Source organism: Prionailurus viverrinus, chromosome B1 (assembly GCF_022837055.1).
Source record: "Prionailurus viverrinus isolate Anna chromosome B1, UM_Priviv_1.0, whole genome shotgun sequence".
In the NCBI taxonomy this organism is placed as follows: domain Eukaryota; kingdom Metazoa; phylum Chordata; class Mammalia; order Carnivora; family Felidae; genus Prionailurus; species Prionailurus viverrinus.
Genome location: NC_062564.1, coordinates 132,007,582 through 132,015,465, shown reverse-complemented (window position 1 = coordinate 132,015,465; position 7,884 = coordinate 132,007,582). Strand labels below are relative to the sequence as shown.

The 7,884-nt window shown below is 35.7% G+C and overlaps 1 long non-coding RNA gene and 1 pseudogene across 2 annotated transcripts in view; both read left to right on the top strand.

Annotated features, from left to right (window-relative positions):
- The first annotated feature begins 2,183 nt into the window (after positions 1–2,183).
- LOC125164837 (eukaryotic translation initiation factor 1-like) lies at positions 2,184–2,539 on the top strand (annotated as a pseudogene).
- A 4,311-nt stretch (positions 2,540–6,850) lies between these two features.
- The window catches only part of LOC125164590 (uncharacterized), a 266,111-nt gene continuing 265,077 nt past the window's right edge, over positions 6,851–7,884 (top strand). For both annotated transcript variants that reach the window (XR_007151816.1, XR_007151818.1), the window contains exon 1: positions 6,851–6,945. This is a non-coding gene — a long non-coding RNA (uncharacterized LOC125164590). The remainder of the gene's footprint in view (positions 6,946–7,884) is intronic.

Sequence of the window (7,884 nt, the reverse complement as noted above, 5' to 3'; positions counted from 1 at the left end):
TATTATTTTGAGAGAGAGAGAGAGAGAACGGTGGATGGGAAGGGGCAGAGAGAGAGAAAAAGAGAGAATCCTAAGCAGGCTCCCCATTGTCAGCACACAGTCCCACTCAGGGTTCCATCCCATGAACCATGAGATCATGACCTGAGCCAAAATCAAGAGTTGGACACAACTGACCAAGCTATCCAGCCACCCCACAACAATTTTTTAAATTGCCTGCACATTATGTGTCAAATACATGCATTGGGATAGTTTCATCCCATATGCTTTTAAATGTTGACTTGTCTTTCAATATAGTTTTTTTAAATTTTGGAATAGTTTTAGATTTTCAGAAAAATTGCAAAGATAGCATGGAGAGTCCCATAAACCGTTCACCTAGTTTCTCCTATCATTAACATCTTACATAACCAGGGCATATTTGTCAAAACTAAGAAGCCAATGCTGGTGATTTACTATTAATTTGAATTGCAGGATTTCACTGGTTTTTCCACCAATGCCTTTTTCTCTAGGACTCAACTCAGATAAAATACCATATAGTACTTTGTCATCATATTTCCTTTAGTCTTCTCTGGTCTTGTGACAGTTTCTCAGTCTTTTCTTGTTTTTCATGACTTTGATGATTTTAAGGTGTATTGGTTAGGTATTTTATAGAATATCCTGAATTTGGGTTTGTCTGATGTCTTTCTCATGACTGAAGTGAGGTCATGAATTTTGGGGAAGAATACCACATGAAGAAATGTTATTCTCATCATATCATATCAGGGCACACATGCTATTAACATGATTTATCACCAATGATTTTAACACTGATCATCTGGTCAAGGTAATGTTTGTCACGTTTTTCCATGGTAAAGTTATTTTTCCTTTTCCCTATTCTAGTCTTTGGAAGCAAGTGACTAAGTCCACCCCACATTCAAAGGATAGGGGAATTAAACTCTACTTTCTAGAGGGGAGGGAGGGCATCTATATAAATTATGAGAAATTCTTCTTTAAAGGAGATTTGTCTCTTTTCCTCCATTTGTTTACATCCATATAGCTCATAGATATTTATTTTATACTTTAGATTACAATCCAATACTACATTAATTATTTTTATTATTCAAATTGTTCTAGCTTTGATCATTGTGATCTTTCAGGTTGGCTCCTTTGTTCCTTTAACATCTACCATCCCTCCCCTCCCCCTTTTAGTACTTCCTTACTTCCTGGTGCGGCAAAATGTCACGGGTTCACCTTGTGTTTACCTGCCCCATCCATGCAATCAATTGACTTTGATTTTTAACCTTATAAAAACAATGAGTAAATGTATTTGACTTCCTGTATATAATACCTTGTGCTATATCATGAATGCTTTTGGTGATACTGATGCTACAGGCCAACAACAAAACAGCATTTTACTAGATGCATTACACTGGACAAAATGTATTGAATGCTCGTATCTGGCCTGAAGACATTGTTAGGAAAGTGATAAAAGAGACACTTTAGGTTGGATTGCACACTTTCCTTTTCACTTCCTGCCATTATGTAGAAATAGTTTGGAGAGAACACTGTGGGGAAGGGCGGTGGTTTCACTACTTACCACACACAAAATCAGGCATGACCTTAGTGTTTGTTTTATTCAGCAAACTAAGTTTCCATGGTAAACAACACTGGCCCCAGACTCCAAACAGCTGGGAACTATCTTCAGCAAATAAATAAATAAATAAATAAAGTGTAATTTATTGTTTTTTTCTTTCTCTTCCCCTCATCTCCCATTAGTGTTAAAAGCTCTGGTACTTCCATTATTTCAGCCAACAAATAAGTGGAATCATCCTCTTACACCCATCTTCTCGATGTCCTTATCTTTCTCACCATTGTCTATCCAAAACAAGTACAGACTAGTTTTAGCTTCTTTCTACCTTCTGGTACAGCTGGAAATTAAGTCAGTAACTGACTGCCTCCTTTGTCCTTTAACACTGGGAAGATGTACTGCCAAACAGGTAGTGACTGTGCAGTACAGGTTTGAGGGGTCAGCATCTATTTAAAAAGTACCTTCCTGGCCCCAGTCACGGAGCCACTGCTGAGAACTCAGCACCCCCTTTACCCACCCCCCGAGTCCCCTAGCTTCCCGAATCACCATGCCCCCACCAGCCTTCTCTAGCTGTTGCCTTCCACAGGCCCTTTCCACCAAGGAAAAGGAATCATATCATATGTCTGCCATCCAGAACCTTCACTCTTTGGATTCTTTTGCTTATGCAAATAAGGGTGATGATCTGCTTCTGTTGGCACTGAGGATAATATCCATGTAAGAATTCAACAGAGAAATGGCAGGAAGATCCTTATTACTCTCCAAGGAATCGCTGATGATTATGATAAAAAGAAACTGGTGAAGGCGTTTAAGAAATTTGTCTGCAATGGTACTGTAATTGAGCATTCAGAATATGGAGAAGTAATTCCCTTACAGGGTGACCAGTGCAAGAGCATATATCAGTTCCTCATAGAGATTGGACTGGCTAAGGACGATCAGCTGAAGGTTCATAGGTTTTGGGTGCTTTTGGCTCACTGAAGCTTAAAGGAGATTTCCTTGCAATGAATAGAATTTCCCTTCTGTTCCTTGTCACAAGTTTTTTTGTTTTTGTTTTTGTTTTTTCTCCCACAAGTTTAAAAACCTCACAGCTTGTATAATGTAAGTATAATGTAACCATTATATTATATAACCATTATATAACCATTAACATATATAACCCAATATAACCATTTGGGGTCTGCTTTTAACTTGGACTAGTGTAACTCCTTTGAGCAATAAACTGAAAAGAGCCATGCAAAATAACAAACAAACAAACAAATAAATAGTACCTCCCTATAATGGTGTTATCTGAGGAAAATAAGGAGTTATTGCCTCTAACAGGTATTAGGAAAAACAAGCAAATGAACAAGTGAGATAAAAATACCTCTGCACAACAAAGGAAACCATCAACAGAATGGAAGGCAAGAATGGTAGAATATATTGCAAGTCATATACCTAATAAGGGGTCAGTATGCAAAATTTATAAAGCACTTGTACAACTCAATAGCAAAAAACAATCCAATAAAAAATGTTCAGAGGAACTGAATGGACATTTTTCCAAAGAACACATGCAAATGACCAAGAGGTATATGAAAAGGTGCTCAACATCACTAAGCATCAAGGAGACATAAGTCAAAACCAAAATGAGATATCACCTCACACCTGTTAGAATGACTATCATCAAAAAAACAAGGGATAACAAATGTTGATGAGAATATGGAGTAAAGGGAACACTTGTATGCTGTTGGTGGGAATGTAAATTGGTGCAGCCACTATGAAAAACAGTATGGAGTTTCCTCAAAAAATTAAAAATAGATATACCATATGATCCAGCAATTCTACTTCTGGATATATATCTGAGGGAAATGAAATTACTACCTTGAAGAGATAGCTACATCCCTGTGTTTATTGCAGTGTTATTTACAGTAGCCAAGACATGGAAACAACTATATACATAGCTATATATATATATATATATATATATATATATATATATAAAATGTATGTGGGAAAACACAAAAATATTATTAAATATTATAGTTATTTTTTCTAATATGTATATTTATAATAAGAAAATATTATTCAGTCATAAAAATGAAGGGATTCCTGCTATTTATGACAACATGGAGTGATCTTGAGAGCATTATGCTAAGTGAAATAAGTCAGAGAGAGAAAGATGAATACTGTATATGTGGAATCTAAAAATATGAATTCATAGAAAAAGAGAACAGATTGGTGGTTGCCAGGGGTGGAGGTAATCAAAAAGCACAAATTTCTACTTATAAAATAAAGAAATCCTGGGGATATAATGTCCAGCATGACAACTACAGTGAACAATACTCTATTGTATATTTGAAAGTTGCTAAGAGAGTAGACCTTAACATTTCTCGTCACAAGAAAAACAAATTGTAACTATGTGAGGTGATGAATTTTGACTAAACATATTTTGGTAACCATTTCAGAATATATCCGTATGTCCAATCATTATGTTGTACACCTTAAACTCATACAATGTTATTTCAATTATATCTCAGTAAAACTGGAAAAAACCACTGTGTTTTTCCTAAATTATAACAAATAAAAAGTGGTCTCAAAGTGCGTTTGAAAATCCACTTGATGTATACTTGAAAACCCACAAATTAGTTGGCGTATTCACATGTATAGAAAGACTGTCAAAATATATTAATGAAACTAAGGTTCTGGAGCCACCTGAAACAGAGCTCTTTGATCATTTCTTAATCTCAATACACAGCACTTGAGATTTCCAGATACTTTCTTCCTAAAGATTTTTTTTCCCCTAATATTCTCTCAGTTATCCTGATTGTGTTTTAGATAAAGACATAATTAGGTGGTTGTACTAGATTGCAAGGTTGGTTTCAAAGTTTTGGCAAACACAAACACAAAAACCAGATTGTCATTACAATGGCACTAGTAGAAATGGGTTTTAGTACCTACAGAAAAAACTATGACTTTTTGGTCTTAAATGTCATTGCAGAGATGTGTCAACAAAAAGGTAAGAAAAACAATGGACTGATCATTCCTTCAGACAAGTGATGTTCAAACTTGTTGGTACATTAGAATCACCTGGGAAACCACGAAAAAAATAATGATGACTGAGGTCAATGTCTTGATGGGCCCAGGAATTTGCATCTCTTAAGACTTCCTAGGTTATTAAAATGTCATAGAACAAATTGTCAAATTTTAGTGAACATTTGAAATATCTGGTTAATTTGTTAACAGTGCAGATTCTTGGGACCAATGCTAGTATTCCTATTTATCGATCAGGTGTGGCATCCAGTAATCTACACTTTAAAAAGTAAGTCCTCAGAAGCTTTGGTTCTTTGCATAACACTTTAATCTTAACTGCCATAACTTTTTAAAAATATTTATCTATTTATTTATTTAGTGAGTTGGGGAGGTGCAGAGAGTAATGGAGAGAATCCCAAACAGCTTCCGCACTGTCAGCACAGAATCCAACATGAACCCTGAGGTTCTTTCTCTTCCCCTGAGCCGAAATCAAGAGTTGGCCACTTAACTGACTGAGACATCCAGGCGTCCTCTAACTGCCATAACTTCTTGTGATACCAGTTAAGGCTGTGGCAACAGCCAAGCCCCTAGACTTCCATGCTACTCAGAGCTGTACAAAACTCAACGGAAATGTTTGTTTTTTTGCAAGCTCTGAGGTTTCCTTATTTCAGTATGCCTTCCTTATCAGCTAGATAACTCATTCTTTAACATTCAACTTATATGTTATCTATTCTTAAATATCTTGGTTCCTGCAAGCTCCTTCTCTCTCGGCCCTTGTGTCCCTATGCAATTGTCTTACTGTTTTGTAAACCTTAATATTCTTATCTGTTTTCCATAAAACACTAAATTTTTTCAGATGACCAACTGTGATTTTTGATTTCTGTGGTTCTAGTGTGTGCTTCCATTGCTAATCACTGGGTGCCCCCCAAATTCCAAGTCTTAATAGACAAAACATTATAAACACAATATACTGTTAAATATCCTATTTCAGTGATAAATCCAATATGCCATGGAAATACAGATATTTTTGTTCATCTGTGGATTTAATTTATTCATGATTTTTTTTCCTTCTCCATAATTAGCATGAATAATTCAGAGGAGGCTATATTCTGTCTAGCTGTGAATAAGAAGTTCACATGCAGTTGACTCAATTTTCCAAGCTATTGGAGAGGAACAAAAGCAGATAATCCAAAAATCTCTTACATTGGGTGTGAAATACATTTTGGCATTTCCTTTGGAATAAGTGTGGCCAATGCTCTAGGAATTTCCGGTATTTCATACAAAAGACTCAAGCCACATCTGTAAGACCTGATTCTCCAGAAGCCAAAAACATCCCTCCTGTTTAGTTCTTCCACACACCGCCCATATGGTCTACTTTCCTGAGAAATAAGAGGAAGTTATTTAATGAGATAAAAATAAACCAGAAAGGGATTGGCACTTGTGGTGTGCTGTATAGTTTTAATCTTGGGCTCCTCCTCCTCAAATGTAGTGGTCTCCTATTTCCACAAAAACAAGAATCTTCTGTTTATGTCAATAAAAGAGTTAATCTAGCAAAATAGTTTATGCTATTTAAGATCTTAAATGCAAGCTAAAAGAATAAACAGAAATTTCTGGGGGTAATACAGTGGATTTATATTTTTCCCTCACAAATATTTAATCATTTATAGAGAAACTTTTTTTTTTTTCCAGAAAGACTTTTAGGTGCTTCTACAAATTAGATAATTTAAATTTACTCAAATAGGTACTTTTAGTAAAAAAAAAAAACAAAAAAAACCAAAAAACAAAAAAAAACACTGGAAGTTTACAAAATCCAGATTAGAATTAGTTATCATATCTCCTATTAGAGCATAAAAATATGTTCGTGGATATGTAAATATGGTGGATTTTTTATTCTTCTCTATAAGATAGTGATATATTACTCAATATTGATAAAGTTTACAAAGCAAATATCCTCACTAAATATTTTAATTACAAAGCAATAATTAAAATATCCTTATTAAAGTTTTGACTTATGTTATAGGCTCGATCAGTTATGGCTCCAGTATTCCCTCTACCCCTTCTCCATTGAGTAAAGGCATGGGGATCTGCGTGGGCAGAAACTAAAGAGCAAGTTATATTCTCTTTCTGACTGGTTATTGGTTCAGGGAATTGGACAAAAGTTGATCCACTCAGAGGATAGCCCAGAAATTTTAGTGGATCATTGGGATGGTAAGCGCTCTCCTCTTGCACTAGAAGGAAAAGCATCCGTTATTTCAGTTGCAACTGGCAACTGTCTTGTAACCACAAGAGGAGTCAGTCTTGAGATAAAGATTCTTGGTAAAATCATTTAGTCATCAAATCAGGCATACCTGAAGCCGGCCCTCCTCTAGACTTTGTAGGTATGTTAACTAATAAATCATCTTTGTTGTGTACAACAATGTATTTATAATACCTGTTATTTGCAACTGAAAAAACTCTTAAGAGATATGAGCACGTATGGCTAACATATTTGTCAGATGGGAGATAAGCAAAGTGGTTCTTCTAACGTGTGACAGAAAAAAAAATAATCCCACAATAAAGTATAAAAGGATTTACATCTGTGATATAATGTGTTTGAACCAGGCCTTAAAAATTGTGACTTGATAGAATGAGATAATGTGACACAAAACTTGAGTGGCCTACTGGGAAGTAATGTTTCTTCATAATCTTCTTATGTTTGCTTTACATTCCATCTAAAATATTTAGTCACATAAAACACCTGGGTGACTCAGTCGGTTGAGCATTCAATTCTTGATTTCAACTCAGGTCATGATCTCAGGGTCGTGGAATCAAACCCGTGTTGGGCTCTGTGGTGAACGTGGAACATGGTTAAGATTCTCTCTCCCTCGCTCTCCCTCTCTCTGTCTCTTTCTCTCTCCTCCTCTGCCTCGGCTCCTGTCTGTCACTCATATGTGTGCTCTCTCCCTACAATAAATAAATTAAGATAAATAAAATAAAATAATTTGGTTACATAATTCAGACTAGAAGATACCTTTCAGATAATCTAGCCCAATCCTTTCATTTTATCAATGAGGAAACTGAATCTTAGTGAAGTTGAATGAGATGGACAAGAGCAGAGACAAATGTTTTTGCCTCATGACTTCTGATGAGTCCTCTTTCCACTGCTGTGTGCTGTTTACAAAAAACAAACAAACAAAATTAAAAAACAAATAACTTAGTGAGGTAGGTTGCCTTATTGTTAGCAATCATTTCCTGTCTTGTAAGAGGCTTATATCTCATTGCCATTGCCATTTGACTCTTAGTGCCTCATCAGCAGCCTTGGCCATGTGATTTGCTGA